General features: G+C 44.4%; 1 protein-coding gene across 26 annotated transcripts in view; it reads left to right on the forward strand.

Annotated features, from left to right (window-relative positions):
- Kug (FAT atypical cadherin kugelei) overlaps positions 1-17,740 on the forward strand; it is a 612,064-nt gene that overhangs the window by 146,862 nt on the left and 447,462 nt on the right. The window lies entirely within an intron of this gene.

Here is a 17,740-nt window from a genome sequence, read left to right on the forward strand (position 1 = left end):
ATATCCTATAAATATTCACGCTCGGTCTGAAGATTTTAAACAAAGTCCAACAGACACGAATGTTACACCTTTCTTTTTAAATCAAGTGAAATTTGAGTCGTATGTAATCAATATTTAAGCATTAAAATAAATGTAGCCATACAAAGAATATAAATTTTCTTTTCTCTTCTACATTTTCGGGGATAAACAAGTTTTAATCGCTGCGACTATAAAGAAAATGGTGCGGCAAGGGGTTAAAACAGCTCCGAGTGCAAAGAGCTAAACGCTGTCTTTCGACACCCTCGGTAGAAACAGAATTGAATTCACCGATGGAGACCGGATTCGCCCAACTTGAACCTCGCAGAGCCAACCGCAAAATCAACGAGACTGCCGAAAAAAATAATTCCGACCAGCGCGGCGGAACAGCGGCGGAATGTTTCCAGTGAATGAAAAACCGAGACTGCGGAGCGCGCGGTGTTTTCAGTAATTGAAATGCACGCAGCGGGACAAGGGAGGCTGCGCGAGAGAGGGAAAGGGAGATAGGGTATAGAACGAAATTCTGAATATTTACTTTTTTTTAGCAGTGGGGTCCGGTCGGCGCAAACAGCACTTGCTCGCTGACTCGGGTCTAGCAAGAGTGGCATCGGCCCGGGGTACGTTGACTTTTCGCGATCGTACATCACTTCTGCCACGGCAGGGCTCTCTCTCTCCCTCTTTCTCTCTCTCCCCGGCCTACAAAAAAGGCCGAGGGATACGTCGCGCCGGGACGTGACGCTATTGTACGCAAAACTGTGAAAGATTATCCATCCGCGTACACGGCGCACTCTGCATTGTTCTCCATTTGTTATGACGTGACTGCAATCCGCGGGCGCGTCTGATGCGGCCCCGTGTTTTCGCCGCAATGAAAATTTTGCTGCGGAGGCCAAACCGCCGAATGAAAAGTCGTCGGTTTAAGGAACGACCACCGCTTCGTTCGGCCGCTCTAACAACTCTCTAATTTATTTCCCCGTTTACCTTCGTCTTCCTTTTAGCCAAGAAGCTCGTTCACCGCGCCACACAATGCGCCGTGCAAAATCGGGGAAGGTTGCAGTGTTCGCCGAGGTCGAAATTCCGTTTTTCCCATAAATCTATGCAAAATTCAGCAATAACAGTCCGGAGTCTGTCCCACGAAATCCAGATATTTCTGTAAATATTAATACTTTGAACTGCCTCGTTGTTCGTATGACGCAATTTCTTTATCCAACTTTAAAATCAATTTTTATTACAATTTCTTCAAAAATGACTGTCATAATTTGACTGCGGATTTTCATGTAAAATTAAAATTGTTAAATTCTCTAAATACTCATTTCTATTTATAACTTTTTTTGAGAGTTTCTTAAGCTTTTCCTTATTTTGCGCGACTATATTTTACCGAATTCTTTTCCAATCTTCTCGTGCTTCGACTATTTCATAAAATTGATCATCATTATCTCGTGATTACGCAACTCGAATGCGCTCGTGGAGCTGAAATTTAATTTATTTTTGTTGAACTCGTCGAGTCCCATGCAGGCTGCAAACTAGCGCCGTAAGATATTACCGCGAATTTATTTATCGCGGTTGTTTCGGTCTAACTCGCGATTGTGCAACTACCGCCGTATCTTAGAGACTCGGGTACTAAATTCCACCTTCTGTCCGACGCAATGTAGAAACACGTAATCTGGCGTTGTATATCTGAACAATTATGGCATACAAATTGGGTTCGATGAGAACCGTAAAATAACGTTTGATATTGCCACCTTCCTGGGAAAGGTATCGAATTCTTTGACATGTTCGAAACTTGAGGTACTCTGATATTACATCCTGCAGAAAGTAGGTCATTTTCGGACGACGATTTGATTAAGAAAAGAATACAGACAATTTTTATTTTGAATAAAATACCGCTGTCTATGTGAACTAGATTTTTGTGGTGTCCAACACGCTATTTCATTCGCTTTTATTATCCATTATAACTGCGAGTCAAGTCTGGGCAAATGCGCTCTTGTAGTTTCCAGAAAATGTGACAAAGATGTCACTTTGATTGCACAGCAGTTTTAGCGTTAACGTCGACGGAGCTAGTTCAAATGGAGAAAGTTTTGAAAGATTGAGGAACTCTCTGTAAAGTTCTCGCCGCTCACTGTTCATTTACAAAAAATGTGCCCGAACTTCGGTGGCGAAGATGAAACTTAAAAACCTCGAATCACAGCAGTTTTTCGTCGGGACTTTCCATTCTGGGAATGAAAAATACAGAAGAATCGTTTGAAATATTGGAAACCCAACAATTTCTAATAATCAAGATTCTTCCCAAGAATCCTGTTCCCCTCTCGACTTTCATGATTTCTCGTGGCGACAGGTGACAGTCCATCCTGCGAATCGCGTGCACGACGATTATCATCGTCGAGAAAAGAAGAAGAAGAAGAAAAGGGGAAAAGATTCAGTTGGATGCGAGGCACGGTGTCCGGCAACGAAGGGAACGGTTTCGTGGGGCAAAAAGCGAGTCCCGACTCGAGTACAGCTCGGCGAACTCCAATTCCTTTTTACCGTGGGGCCCATTGACAGCGGAATCACCGTTATGCTTAAAGGTTTTTACGAGTGCGTCGCGGGGCGAGATTTAAAAGCTGCGTGTTTTTTCACAATGGCTCGACCGAGAGCGGGCATACGAGCGAGTTTCTGGTAGCCGCGCGATTACTAGCGGGCGCGCGTGTTCGCCGAGGCCCGGTCCAAAAAGAAAGATACATATTCGGGGTCCGACTGGTAATTACCAGCTGCGAAACGAGACGCCTTTGTGGCTCTCGCCGCCGGCAAAGAATTCGCGAGAAGCGTCGAGTTCCGAAGGACAGGGAAGATAATGTGATAGCAAGAGCGCGACGCGGAGGAAGACGAATCTCCGAGCGGTTTCCTGCGGACACGCCGTAGAGGATCGTGTTTTTCGCTCGGGGAGAGAGAAACGAAGGGAGAGGGAGAGAGAGAGAGCGGCGTGTCCGTGACCATCGGCCTCGAGAAAGGGTGGAACGAGGCTGCGGAACAAGCGGGGAGAAAAGGAAGAGTGGAAAAGCAACAGTAACGTAGCGCCGCGGGCAAAAAACTGTCGCGATAATGAGATTTATGGGGCCCGAAAACGTGGTCGCGATTACCGCGGATAAGCCGAAAGTTCGCGCCGCCCTTCTTTCTTTCTTGGATACCCTTCTTTCCCAGCTCGACGCGGCGTCTCGTGTTCGCCGCTTTCTACGAAAGATTTTAATTTCGGGCCCAGCGACCCGAGAGCGTGCCGCAACAGCACGCCGCCTTCCGAGAATCAATCGGTTTTCACCTGCATCTCCACCGGCTATCTCTCCGCGTCTCGTCCGTGCCCGATGCGCTTCAGGTCAAGCGATAAATACGAGCCGGATTTTTCGGCGAACCCTCCTTCGACCGAGTTGTGCTCGGCAATTACCACGCGACCACGGTTTTCGACCAGACACAAAATCCTCTGTTAAAAAAAAGCCGTCATAGACTTTTGGAATACTAATTGGATTAACGGCTCCCAAACCAAACTCCACAATATCAAAGCCAATGTTTATGAAACCCTAAAATGTCCCCAAATTTCTACGAAAGATCAGGTCGCAATTACTCGTATTCCAACAGGAAACAATCCACCAATCCAGATTCTTTGTTCCAAATGGTAAAAAGTTGGCTTTCGTTTCCATTGATTGGATTCAACTTAAAAATCGCACAATCCATGACTTCTTCACAGCCAAACAATCCACCAAACCAGATTCTTTAATCTAAATGGTAAAAAATTCGTTTAAAAATCGCACAATCTGCTTGAAGTTGAACCAAACGAGTTGACACTTTTTGATAAAGTACAGAATCAGATTTTTCAACTTCTTTATTCGAGCCCGTAACGAAACTTTCATCAATGCCTCTTGTAGATCCACGAAGCATCGCAGACGTCAACGCGAAACTGATTGCTTAGGAACTACTACCGTATATAACCTATCGGCCAAGGTGGTGAATGGTGGCAGGGGTTGGTGATTGAGGGTGCCACGGTAAAGTTCAGTTGTTTTGATACTATGGATGAGTAATGTAGCAAAACCCGGTAAGAAAATAAGCTGAGTCACTAAGATGGATTTTGGAGCCGGTCGACTATACCACCCAGTCTTTGTTTACGCCATAAACTTAGGTGCCGGTCTAAACGCTTTTTGTTCACACCTCTGCTCTGGCCATAACATTCTGAATATGATCGAAGACGTACACCGAGAACCAGTGAATTCTCTATGGAATATCGTAAAGTTTAACGCTTTTGGAGTCTATTTTTACCCTGCATGCCAAAGACATCGTCTGGCTACTCTATCTAAAAGTGTATTAATGTGTCACCTATCATATACAGAAGTTAATAAAACACTAAATACTGTAACCCAGTTTCTAGTTCGAGGCTCCACGAAAACTGACATCGAAAACCAACATCTCCGTTAGCATATTCACACCGATAATCAGTATTTGCAGTACTTATTGCTTCTGTCTCCTTTCAGAAACCACGGAGCGCTTGTCGCCATTCTAACCGCGTTCAATCGGTAGATGCAGTAAAATAATTACAGAGCAATTCCGTGGCTCTTGACTTCGAATCTCGATTTGTCCCATAGCATCGGCCCCCTGAAGCATCTAGCACGTACATACATACGTTCGCCGATTAAAACGAACGATCAAACAGGAAATTTCAGCGCGCCGATGCGCACTCGAATCACAACGGATGGATTCAAGTACAAACACCGATGGTCCTCGTTGAAATTCGAAGCGGCGCGGTTGTAACTCGACTATACCCCGCAGTCTACTGTCAACTTCGAACTTCATCGAGCACAAGTTCCCATTCCGGATGTTTGAGTTCAAAGTTCCCATGGCGAAATGAAATCCGGTGTCTAGGGCCGATCTGCGGTATCAATCAGCGAGGTCGCAACGCGCGATCATATTTTTAATGGAGTGACAAACATTCTTTTTCGAATTCGAATAAATTAGGTTGAAGGGAAAGTTCTGTCGTATTTGAAAGGTAATGTTAAAATGGTACTTTTTCTTGTAAATCAAAAAGACATGATGCTAGTGAGTCATGGGAAACGGGAATTGACAGGTGATATTATCAGAAAGATGGCAATCAAGTTGTTACCAGGGATTATAACTGTTAACTGCTGATTTTATGCATTTATGCCAAAAATGGGTACTCACAATTTAAAACAGTGGAGGTATTAAAAAGATTTAAGGCCACCACTGTATTAGTTTCACCTTAATAAGATAATTAAAAGAAGAATGAAATTGTCATTTGCCTCCTGTGTCTTGCAATCAATGAAAACATTTTTTATTTTGCATAAAGATCCGCAGTCTAGTTATAACCAAAAAGGAAAAAGTCATAGAATTTTGTGTACATTATCTTAAATTTCAATAATAATCAACTTTTATTAATAACTTTAGAATAACTGTTAGTTTTGGTCCCTGGTGGTTACAAATAATGGAAATTACATCATAGAATAATGTCAAGCATACATTTTTATAAACTGATTCGAATGTTTTCTTTAGAATACGACAGAACTTTCCCAGAAGTACATAGCATGAATTTCAATGTACAATGTAACGAAAATCGATTTTTGATCACCGGCAGATCGTCTCGCCGAACTGTCGTTGTCGAAGAACCGTTCGGTCGAACAAGATTCAGGCACGCGGATGATATCAGTAGGCAGCTACGAGCGATGCGTTTTTGCTCGTCAGTCTCTCTCGCGACAGGACGCGTTTAATCGTTTTTCTTTGCTGTAACGCCGGCACGTCTACGCGACGGGTCTATTGTCTGCCCTAATGGGATACGCAATAATTCATCGTACGTACGATGCCGTGCCGTTCGGCTCTATGTACAGGGTGTTCGACTAGGTGCAAACTCGATATTTCAGGAGACAATTACGACGGGACAAAGGTACGCGAAAATCGAGACTGACAAAGTTACGAGGCTTCTTCTTCCAATTTTGGTGAAACGCTCGCTCGCAACGTCGATCACGCGCGTACGACACGGTGGTGCTTCGTCCATCTTCATTGTCCCTTGCGTCCTCCATTCAGTTTTAATGCATCTTCTACACCGAATTTTTCTGCGAAATACCGTGAGTCTGTTTTTCCAGTATCCGCATTGCTTTGAATTTATTTCTTGCATCAGTTTCTTGTTTCTCTACTTGCTGTTATATTTATAATTAAACTGAAGATAAGCACATGTTTCGTACATGAACAATAGCGATCGAAGATTAGGGTTTATCATGAATACGAACAATGGTTTAGCCATATATAGACTAATAGACAGAGAAGCAAATTCAGACGTCAATATTTGAGGGCTCGAATTGTTAATGATCTGACTGTTGATTGACTATCGACTATTGTTGGTGGTTATAGTCCAGTTTCGGATTATAGATTAATCCCTTGACCCTCGGGTGACGGGATTTGGGTCCGTCTTACCCAGAATTACAAAGTCCGTTCCAAATATCTAGGCTGTTCTAATTTAATTTAATCGCGAGAAACTGAGTACTGAACAGTGTCACATTTTTTACTTTATAATTATTGAAGTTGCAAGGATAATTCTATTAGAAATAATTAAATGAATTGCTTCATTCAAGCACATATCTAAATAAATTCAGTGTTGTCATTTTTATAAGACAATGTATAGCAGTCGCATTTTGTGCCTCGGTATTAGTGTTAATTATATTGTTTATTATTAGCTAAATAATTAGTGTAAATAAAATATTAGAATATTTTTATACACTGGGTCAAGAAAGACCCAAGAGCTTAACAAGAGGTGTCGATCACCCTTTATCGAATCATTGTAATCGTGAAAAGCACGTTGCGAGGGATAAATTAAAGACTTCTTAGTTTTGAGTTATCCCTTTTTGAAAACTCCTATATAGAAAACCATGTTATGTGCCAAAGTGTGCATTGGAGCTAGCACATAACCCGCTTTTCAGGTAATTGGCGATGAAACTTAGAACGGTTTTAAGTGAAATAATTTCTTTTTGTATTTCTGGCACTTACCCCGGTTTTCATTTCAAGTCTTGAATTATAAAGCTGTGGTCGATCAGCTTCTATGAAATCATTGTAATCGTCAGAAGCTCGTTGCGAGGGTTAAATAATTAATGCATCGAGGCGACCACCCTGTATATGGAGGAGGATCGAAGGAAAAGGGGAGTAAGACTAACGTGGCATTTGCCAGGGAACTACCAGCGGAAAAAGATCAATTGACATTTCAGTGCACGAGAGGCGTCGAGAGTATTGATTTCATCGATTGCGCAACGAACAGTCGTGACTTCGTTCGAGGGGTGCGATAATATTTCAACGTTGGCATCGCCGAGAGAAGAGATCCGACACGATACCATCCAACTTTTTCCACCGCGTAGCGTTTCGTACCGTTGCGCAACCGAAGTCACCTGCAGTCGTCGACGGCTGCATCTCGAGAAAAGGCTTGCTCTTCGCGATAAAGGCTAACGTTGTTAATTAATCCGCGGGCTTGGCTTCTAATAAGCCTCCATTGTGGGGAAACGGTCGCCGTGTTGAACGCGCGGCCGCTTTGACTCTTGAATAGGTACGCATGCCTGCGCTCCAGGAGAAAATAAAGGATGATGCTGTGTCGGTTCGGTACTCCGCTCACCTGTACAATAGCAACTTATAACGTTGCATCATTTGCTGAAAATGCGGTTTTTAGAATATTACGTGCACTGCAGGCGCAAGATGTGGAAATCTGTTCCGATCCAATCGAGGAAAATGGTGATGAATGCTGAGGCGGCGCTAAAAATTGCTGTTCCATTATTCAAAATATTGCTTACATTATTAAACATCGGTATCTAATCAATCACTGAACATTTAGGTATTGTATGAGGTTTTATACCAATTTCGTATGGAAATATTCTAGGTCCGACTGCAAAGGCTTAATTATAGTAAAAATAGAAATGTCATTAATTTCTACGAATATACACACTTTCTTGAAAGCGTAACTTGTGAAAGTTTTTCCCAAACGACAGGATGATTCCCAAATGGAATAACGAGAAACACCTTGGAAGGGTTGAATAGGTTTTCTGAATATCGGCGAACGGTTTCGCATGCATGGTACGATAATTCCGAATATGGACGCCGGTTTCATTATAATGATACATGTCAGCCGGGTAGCGTACTCAGAATGCAGTTTACGATTGAAAGGCAAGGCCAATGGAGCTACATAGTCCTTCGCAATGCTCGCGATTCGCGGAACGTGCTCTATAATCTATCCCAGCACGCGACCTTCTTCTATCCAGCTCGGAAAGACCGAAGCTACGTGTGTATTGTTCCCCAGTATAAAAATAGCTATTAGGAGGTTCCGAGACAATGCGAGCTGTTCGAGGACACTGTCTATCCAACATCGATAGCATCTTAACGGTTTACCGATGGTTTTCAGCTTCGGACATTCCTCGGAATGTTTTATTCGGGGGACCTGCGGCCCGGGGATTGGAATTTTAAGTGCTGCTACTTAAAAAGAATTCCAATTATTTCACTTAAGCCACAGTCGACTTGTCACGTAGGTTATTATCCTCGGTCTTAAATAGCTGCCACACGCTCGAACCGAGGTTCGAGAGAGTTTTGTAAATATATTTAAGTGGCGACTGAATGGTTCAGCGAGGAGAGGAAATCAAATTTTAATGCGGTTGACGGAATTCTTCTTTCTATTTCGGGGGCACGTTAAACCTGAAATTCCTCGTCTGCTCCGCGGTTTTTAATAAAACAGATAAACGGCAGACAATTAATACGATGGAGAGATAAATAATCCGGTCTGAGGATCTTAAATTAAAAATAAAAATAAAAATTCATCCCCTAATAGTTCTTTTACAATGAAAACATCATAATACTCTTTTCAGATTTTTCTAATCTTTCGCAATTTTATATTTCACCCAGTCTATTTATGAGAAATAAAAATTGTAAAAACATTCTTTAAAGATTTCAAGGGCGAATGTGTTCATCAAGGTATTCGGAAATCAGGTCAGGAAAGGAACCAAGTATTGAGCGCCATCGTTGATCGAGATCATACATAATTGAATTTTTGAATGACGTCTCCGCAGATCATTTATGTAGAACGGCTACTATTTTGGATTTCGAAGCTTCGAAGAGTTATCGATTGATACAAAAATTGTTTGGAAATATGAAACTTCAGTTTTGGCCACGAAAAACTGGTTTTCAGTGCAGCCCGCGGTGCCACGCTGTGCCCGCAGCAATGAAATTCCACCGGTGCGCATTGCCGGCCGGAATTTCGTGTCACTGTCTCTCGTAGACAAACGATGTTACCGTGACGAAAAATGCCGGTGCCCAAGACCTAGCGCTTGCGTTCCTGGCCGATCGACAATGTCCGTAGCGTGCAGGTAACGCAGGTGTAGCCGATTGTCCAGGTGTGCGGTGTCGGTGTGCCCGGTTGGCAAGGCGGAACGACGCGCGGCATGGCGTCCCGGCGTCAATAGGCGCATTGAGAGTAACCAGATCGTATATCAAAACGGTTTACGCGTCCCGGATCTCTGGAGATCTTGCTCCGCGAGCCCTTTCACCTCGTGACCAAGGTTGCGCCGCGAGTCGACGGTGTGCAGAACTTCTCGTTGATTTGTGCACCGGGAGATTCGCTGCTCTTCCTCCCATTCGGCTGGCCTTTCCAGCCGTTCAAAGGTCCTGGGCCCCGATGGCTTATTGCCGTGTCTTCTCCCTGAGATCCCTCTCGCACCTCCTCAATCCGTGCCTCTCGCGCGGGCCTTGGAAACAGTTATGATATCGGTTTCGGTCTCTGAAACAGTGTGCCTAGACAGCGCATTTTATGCATTTATCACAAAAATGAGATTCTGGCAGATTCTATATCGGCTCTAAGTTCTAAGTTCCAAGTTATAACAGTCAGGGCTTGAAACGGGTCCGAAAATAACTATTCAAATTAAAAACTGCTATAGTTCGGCCATAATTCGAAGTTTTATTATTATAACACAATAATATATTTGACGACATACTCGATCGATGTACAGATAAATTGAATTTTAGTGCGGAAAACAATCTTTCTTCATACCACAGAAGGATAGTTGTAGGATGCGCACGTAATGAATTATACTCTGTTTCTTCCGTCATACTTAACAAAAAATTACGAAAAAATTTACGAACATTCTACGTAGTAACACACACGACTGTGAATTTTTTCCGAATTTTCTATCGCAAAATCGATGTCCAATAAATTCGGGAAACTTAATATTGCTGATTTTATGTTGAAGAAAGACCACAATTTACCACCCCCTAATCCTCCCCTAATCGCGGATATTCCCGACCGACATCTGAACGGTACCTCTCGCGACCTCGATGCCATAGACGGCCGGATTTTCGCCTTTCAGTCGCGCGCGATGTTAAAAGGATCCAGGGAACTTCAGATCGCTAATCTTCGCGGAGCTTTCGCTAAGATTACAGCGCGAGTCGTGCCGAGATTAGAAACGATCGATGCAGATAGAGAACGGAGCGCGCGACGCCCCGTCGATCCGATCAGCTCCGGAAACAGGGTTGCAGCGTTTCGGATCGTAAACTATGAACCCCGCGCCGGGATTACGGATTATTTAAGAGTCTCCTTCAGAACTGCGAGTTCTCCAGTTCTGGAAGAACTTCTAGGATCGCTGTCCTTCGCCCCTGGGCATCCGTGAGAGATCCCTGGTAAGCTGTTCGGAGCTACGAGCGCTGAAAAACGGGAATTAAGTGTTTCCAAGCAACAAGTCTCGCGATGCAGGAGTATGGTTAGTGAAAGGTTTTTATGCAGCTTGAATACATCATTCACGTTCGTACACGTTCGTACACTAGAGCTACTAGAACAGTGCATGTCCCACAGAAAACCATGCAACATTTGTTCGAAACATTTTTTCGTACAGCAAATAATAACTTACTAGTTAAAAAAGACTGCGTACAGTCTTTTTAAACAGTCTCTCTCTGAAGTAGCATGAATTTTTCTGCCCTACGCCCCTGAAAAACGGGAATTGGGTGTTTCCAAGCAACAAGCCCCGCTTTTTATGTATCTCGAATACATAATTCACGTATTCCGTAATAAATTGTATTCCACAATACACATCCACCGAAGTGAGGGGTTGTTGGTCCAGTCTCCTGGCCAAGGTTTCGTCGATATCTTCGCAAGCCATTTCCAGGCTGGCAAGGATGCCGGGATCAGTGGCGAGTCCTTGATCCTTTGTTCCAATTCAGTCGATAGTGGATTGATCGAGTCGGGATCTCAGACTGGTAACCGGCTTAGCAACTGCTGGGCCAGGGGGATGACGACAGCAGCGAATTTCAAGCGGGAGACCGGTTGGTTCGCGCCGAAATCGGCAAGGAAAAGAACAGCGTGGCCGAGCATCCAGCCAGCCGCTCGGAATCGCGGATTTCGAGCTTTGAAAGCAGCTGCCGACTACCGGCGAAGCTCGTTAGCATTTCTCGACCTTTCCGGAACGTCAACCGGGGCCGATTTAGCATTCAGCCCGGCGTGCGTTACCCCGTAATCTCGTCGGACGCGAAATAGATTCCGTTTCATCTCGAGCAATCAATCTTGATTGGGACTTTTGATCAAAGCACCGAAAAACGCTCCCGGTAGTCGACTTCGTTCCGACTATCAGCGTTCGTACTCTTATTCTCTCTCTCTTTCGCTCTCTTTCGACGTTTCTCTCCGTTTAACCCCGCAAACGGAGAGATGGGATTTTCCACGAGGCACGAAGAAACGTCGACGTAAGACGTAGAGCGTCTGACGAGCGGAACGGAGATTCCCGCCAGCCTTCCAACCGTAAAAACCACCCTGGCCGTCGAGCTTTTAACGTCGAACGACTTTCATAAATTACCAGGGAAATCTGCGGAGCGCTGATGAAGAACCAGTTTTAATCGATCCCGTGAATCATGTCGATTAGCGACACGACCATTCGCAAACGCGCGCCCACCGTTCCAGAATACAGTGTTTTCTCGATAATTGTCGAAAACACCGGTCCGGCCAGGGATAATATTGTTTGACTTCTACCGAACGTAGAAAAGGACAGCAAAGTGTAAACATAACTAATCCAATAACAAAACTTCTTTATTTTTTCGATGGGACATTCACCAACATATCCATGACATTTTTCCAATGAAAATGATACGATTACATTTACTTGTGTAATGAATAGACTGCGGATCTTTATGCTTGTATGTATCAGAAACGCGTGGCTCGTACAAGATTCGTCTAATTTTGTGACGTAAACATCCGTCGTGCATCGCAGCGTTCGCGGCCGGTTTATCGAGCTTTCGCAATCGCTTTTTTATCGGCGCGTTTACACGGTAACCGCGGAACGAGCTCACGGATGCGCCGCGACACAGAACGAGCAATCCCGGCGACGAAGGATGAAGTTCGATGGAATTGGACAATAAAATCGGGGGCGGCTTTGCGGGAAATATATTTCAATTTTCGCGGGAGGTTTAGGGCGACCCGGGGGTTGGTCGGGAGGGGTGTGTGGGAGGAAACCGGGCGCACGCGATAAATCGAATCGCCGTGTAAATATTCCCGTGGCAGGGCCGGTAGTGGCCAGGTACATGCACTTCGCCACGGGCTGCCGATATTTATCGCCGAGATAGCTCGAATAATGCAGAACACCCCCGAGCACGGTTTTTCACGGAAGCCGGCTACGCGAATCGACCCTTCGAATTAGTTTCCGGATTCGATTGAACGAGAACGTCGCGGTATCGATACACGGCCGCTCGGACAACCATTATAGACCACGACTCTTGAAATATGAACGGTTTTTATTTTATCGAATATCGGCTAATTATTTACCGGAAGATACGATACCGATTATTTTTTATTACTTCGTCGAGGTAACAGTCCCCATTCCGTTGTGCAATTCCGTCGAAGATTACCGTGTCGCGATTTGGGTTTGCAATTCCTTGCCGTTTTCAATTTGGGGACTAAGGATTTCGTTCTTAAAGAAACAAAGTTTATTCAACGAGATAATCGTCTCTAATTATACATGATTATCAGCTCAACATGACAACATATTTAAAACTTATTGAAGTCGGAGAGGATCAGCATCATCGGCAACTTCACCGGTAAAAATAAGAATGATGTGTTTATTAAATTTTCAACGAGAAAAACGTGTCGCAACACAACATCGATAGTCCTAACATCGAGCAAAACACTAGAACATCTCACTGGAGCAGCCATAATCGCTTCGAACAAGCAACCGCGCCCGACTCGCATGTTCTAATTCGCTGGAAACCAGCGCGAACGTGGGAATTCATTTCCCGTGAATACTCTAGGTATTAAAATGTAAAGGATCTTGTTGCAGCCACGCGTATCCTGAATAGATTGGCGAGCGCGTCGCGCGACTTGGCTCCGCCTCATTGTTCCCGAGGACGAGTCACTTTCACGCGGAAAACGTGTGCTCGCGTGCCGGCGCAACCGGAATTGTTTATCGCGGGTCCCTTTGTCCGTGGCCGGCACAATGCACGCAAGTTTCTCTCGCGACGCGTCGCGTCGATACGCTCGTCTTCCTCCGTGGATGTCGTCCATTTTCTACATTGCATTCGCGACGTTACAGTGAACAATCGCCGCCGAGAAAATGAAGCGACACGACACGTTTGAGTCGCTCGTTCAATATTAATTCTGTTTCTGCCAGAGGTGTTGCAAGACATCTTTTGCAGTTTTAAAGAAAAATTGATCACAGTATACCTACAGATATTCACTTCTTATAATTTGCATAAATGATAAACGACGTACATAGTTGTTATTAGCAAATAACGTGCCTGTTTATTGGATAAACATGAAATCTCGCTAAATGCATAGGGATTTGCGCGCATCATCCGCAGTCACGTTATCAAGATAAAATCTAATTATTCCAGTAACCGCGCTAATCTACGTTCATATTGCAATATCATTAAAAATCAACTAGCTACAAAATTTCTCGTAATTCGCGATATTGCTGCTGGCTGGATTGCAGTATCGAGCAGGTAATGATTTTATTCCCTGAAATGACGAGTATAGCTCGGTGTAAATATTCTATTAATGTAAACCAGCATAAATCGGAGGAAAATGATAAACATCATCGACGGTAAACAAGTCGCAGCGGGAGAGATAAATGGCATCGAATTCGCGGGACAAAGGGCCGGAACGATTTCCAGCGGTTCGGTGGATGCGCATTGTTCGGCGACTTGAAGGAAACTTTGATTCCGCGTGCCTCGCATTGAACGACGATGCAAATCGCGACTTTCCCAAGTCGCGCAGCCCCCCGGCCTCCATTCACGGGCTCGCTTAAAACAAAATCGTCCCCGTTTCCCCCCCGTGTCACTGTTGAATATACATCTTTGTCCCGACGGTGTACAAAGCGCGGCGCATTTATTGTCCGCGGCTCAATTCATCGGGTACGCGGCGGCGTTTATACTAATCCGCAGCGAGTTACCGGCTGTGACGTAAGCCGCGGGAAACGGCGTGCATTTCACGGTTGCAGTTCGAGAGCCGCAACGCGTGGCTCGTCGTCTACGACGACGCGTTTTGTTCCGGGGGTGACGTGCGTGCTGCACCGGGTCGGGTTGCATTCATGCTTGCACACGCGGCACTCTCTCGCGAGATGCAAGACCAGACTGCACCGCGACATGCTGGATCCTCTGAAACGGCTCCGCTTTAGAAAGTCGGAATTTACCGAGCGCGAAATGTCGCTCGGCGAAAAGAAATTATTCAAGACCATAAATCGTCAAACCCGACGATCATCCACCGTTCCCATTCGTTCCTGAAGTGCACGGTTTTTCGAGAATTAACCTCCGATGTCGTAACCAAATTCTTAGCATTGGTGACGGATTCGGAAGATCAATTTACTAAATCTCCCCTTGACACTATTGTAGGTGTTCCCAGAATCTGACGATTTCGCGTTCATCAATCGGATTAAAAGGTGCTGCTGTCGACACACTTTTAGGTTCTCATTGAACTTGTACGTAACAGTGGTTGGAATCATTGCGAAGCGGGTAATCAATCGTCTGATTCGATTCGAAGTAATCCGACGACAAAGTTAACCTTAGAGTGAGAGTAGGGCTTCTCTCGGGGACACCGAATGCGAAATATTAGATCGCGAGCAATAAGTCTGCTCGCATTTCTCAGTGAAAATGTTGCCGTTTTATTGAAAGTGCTTCTGAATCATTGTATAGCGTTGAAATCTCTGTTGAACTAAAAAAGTTAAGTTTAAAGCAGGCCTGGCCAGGCGATTTCACATTTCTATTGAAACCTTTCTTTCTCGTTGTACGTGTACAAAAAATATTAAATAAATGAAGTTCCTCCAGTTCTATATTTGATATCCTTGATATAATTGAGTTACAATGCAACAATGAAATGGAACAAATTTAGTCAGGCCTGGTTTAAAGTTACCTATTCCACTGGGCTGTGTCTCTTAATTAGAGAAGAACTCCACACCAATTATATTCTTCAACAAAAACAGCGAACAGTATTTTGAAATTCTTTAAACGCTTCCATTATTGTGCATTTGATTTAGTCATTTTCGGTTCCCATCATTGTCTCGGAAAGTTTTCATTTAGCGAGATGATCGCAGAGAACGTGAAGGAATGGAATTGATCGACATACGGGAGTAGGTGTCGCGTCAGTGTCCCCATTAGGCGGGGACGAACGCGAAATACCGAGGACGCGAGTGGGCGTGACGATTAATTGTCTGGTCGTTGAAAGGAGGCGTCGATCGTTTGTGCACTGCGTGTATCGCTATGCTGTTCTCGACGTTCGTCGTCGACGACGAGCCCGCGAGATCGCGACTTGTCTTCTCGGACGTGAAACGACACCTCGAAGTCGGTGTCGTGTCTGAGAACGAAAAGGCAACGCGGTGCAACCAGATGCACGGAAACCGTGCCGCATTCATATTTGCTGTCGCGTCGACAAAGCTTGCACGCGGTCCCTGACTGCATTCGGTGATCAATGGATACGCCTCGACAATGCTCGTCCTTGCGGTGTCGCGTTATGTATTACGCTATGCAGAAACTCGGCGAGCCCCTGTCCTAGAGAATAGAACTTTCGGTCTACCGCCGCTGAATACGCTTACGCGTGTTTCGACCGCATCGTTGCGCTGCCGGAATTAATGGAAACGGTACTTAAAAATTAACTCTCCTTGCCGTATCCTCTTCCTCGTTGCTGCAATCGTTAGTAGACTGCGTTTATAGTGTTTATGTAATAGCATTAATGCATTTATAGTGTTTGCACATTTTTTTAATGAAAGAACCGTCTGTGTTGCATATCAACGAAATCTCTACGCTGTGTTTACCACGAGGAATTTTGTAATTGACAAATTCAACCTATTATCATTACTAGACTGCGGATCGTTATGCATTTATGAAGACATTGGTTGCGTGAAAACGGTAAAGAATTAGAAAAATTTCACTAAATCGTAATGTTGTTTTCAATGTAACAAAGTCATTATAAGGGATGAAATCAATTTTTATTTTTTTCTTGCTCCTCGCAATTTCCCATTCATTGCAGAACACTTTTATTTTGCATAAAGATCCGCAGTCTAATCATTGCTAATTGAAGTACAGTATAAAAATTCTGCGAAGTCCCGCTTTCATTGCATTTCGCGGAGTTGAAAGCGGTATTAAACGTAAAAATAATTGCATTGGGACAAAGAAACAATTGTTCGTAATTGGGTTCGCGTGAGGAAAATTTCCCACTGATTATTTTCGCCTGCCGGTCGGTTGAATCCCGCTCGATGTTAAAATATTCAACGAAAAGGCGAACACCTAAATCCTGTTGAAAGTTAATTTCAGCGAAGCGGGATGCTCGGCCCGGAGGTTTTATATGATTCGTATTAACCGGGCCATGTGCGAGAACGCGTTTCGAAAACGTGATCATGCAAGAGCTCGCGGTCCAAAACAAAGTAAATAATAATAAATAATATAACGAGCTCCCGTTATGCCAGAAGCGTCGGCGCACGTTTTCATTTTTTAACTGTTGTTTTCGAGCCGACTCGACGAGTCCCGTAGTTTACATTCCGGCGAACGATTCAATTTCGTGTTTGCGCGAAATAGCGTTCGACGAGAGCACTGTAACACGAGAACTACCTGTTACAAGCCTGTAAAATCCACGGACCGAACATTCCCGGATGCGCACTTGAATCCCGCTGTTTAAATTTACTTTTGAACCCGTCCGATGTAATTGGAATTTCAAACCCACCGCGGTATGATCTGAATTCGAAATTGATTGCTGGGACCGCCGTACGAATTCGAATTTAAACAGCGCGACCTTTATCCTTATTTTCAGCCATCGACTGTCCCGAAATTCTATCCGTCAGATTCGAATTTCCAGGGGTTGTGTCCAGGACACACAATAAATGCGGACTTGCTTTTGTGTCTACGAAATTCTGAACGATGAAACATTTGTAAAAAATATTTTATATTTCGGGAAAGAATCAAAGTAGAATAACTTTCCATCGATTCCACGGATTTCGTCGATACGCCAGCGGATTAATAATCAAGATCGCAGCGAGAAGCGTGTGGACAAGCAGAAACGGGAATATCTAGCGATACAATTGCACTGTATATGAAGATTTCCCCCGGAGCCTTGAAAACTCTGCCAACCGGAAGCGCGGAGAGAAGTCGACTCGAAGGAATACGACGAGCGGAACACGGAGTTTATCCAGCTCCCAACTTTCATTCCCGACGTGCATACTCATATTCCGGCACGTTCGGGCAAAGAAAGCTTAAGCAAAATATCGAAACTTCGTAGAAGGAA

Source organism: Lasioglossum baleicum, chromosome 2, assembly GCF_051020765.1.
Source record: "Lasioglossum baleicum chromosome 2, iyLasBale1, whole genome shotgun sequence".
Classification (NCBI taxonomy): domain Eukaryota; kingdom Metazoa; phylum Arthropoda; class Insecta; order Hymenoptera; family Halictidae; genus Lasioglossum; species Lasioglossum baleicum.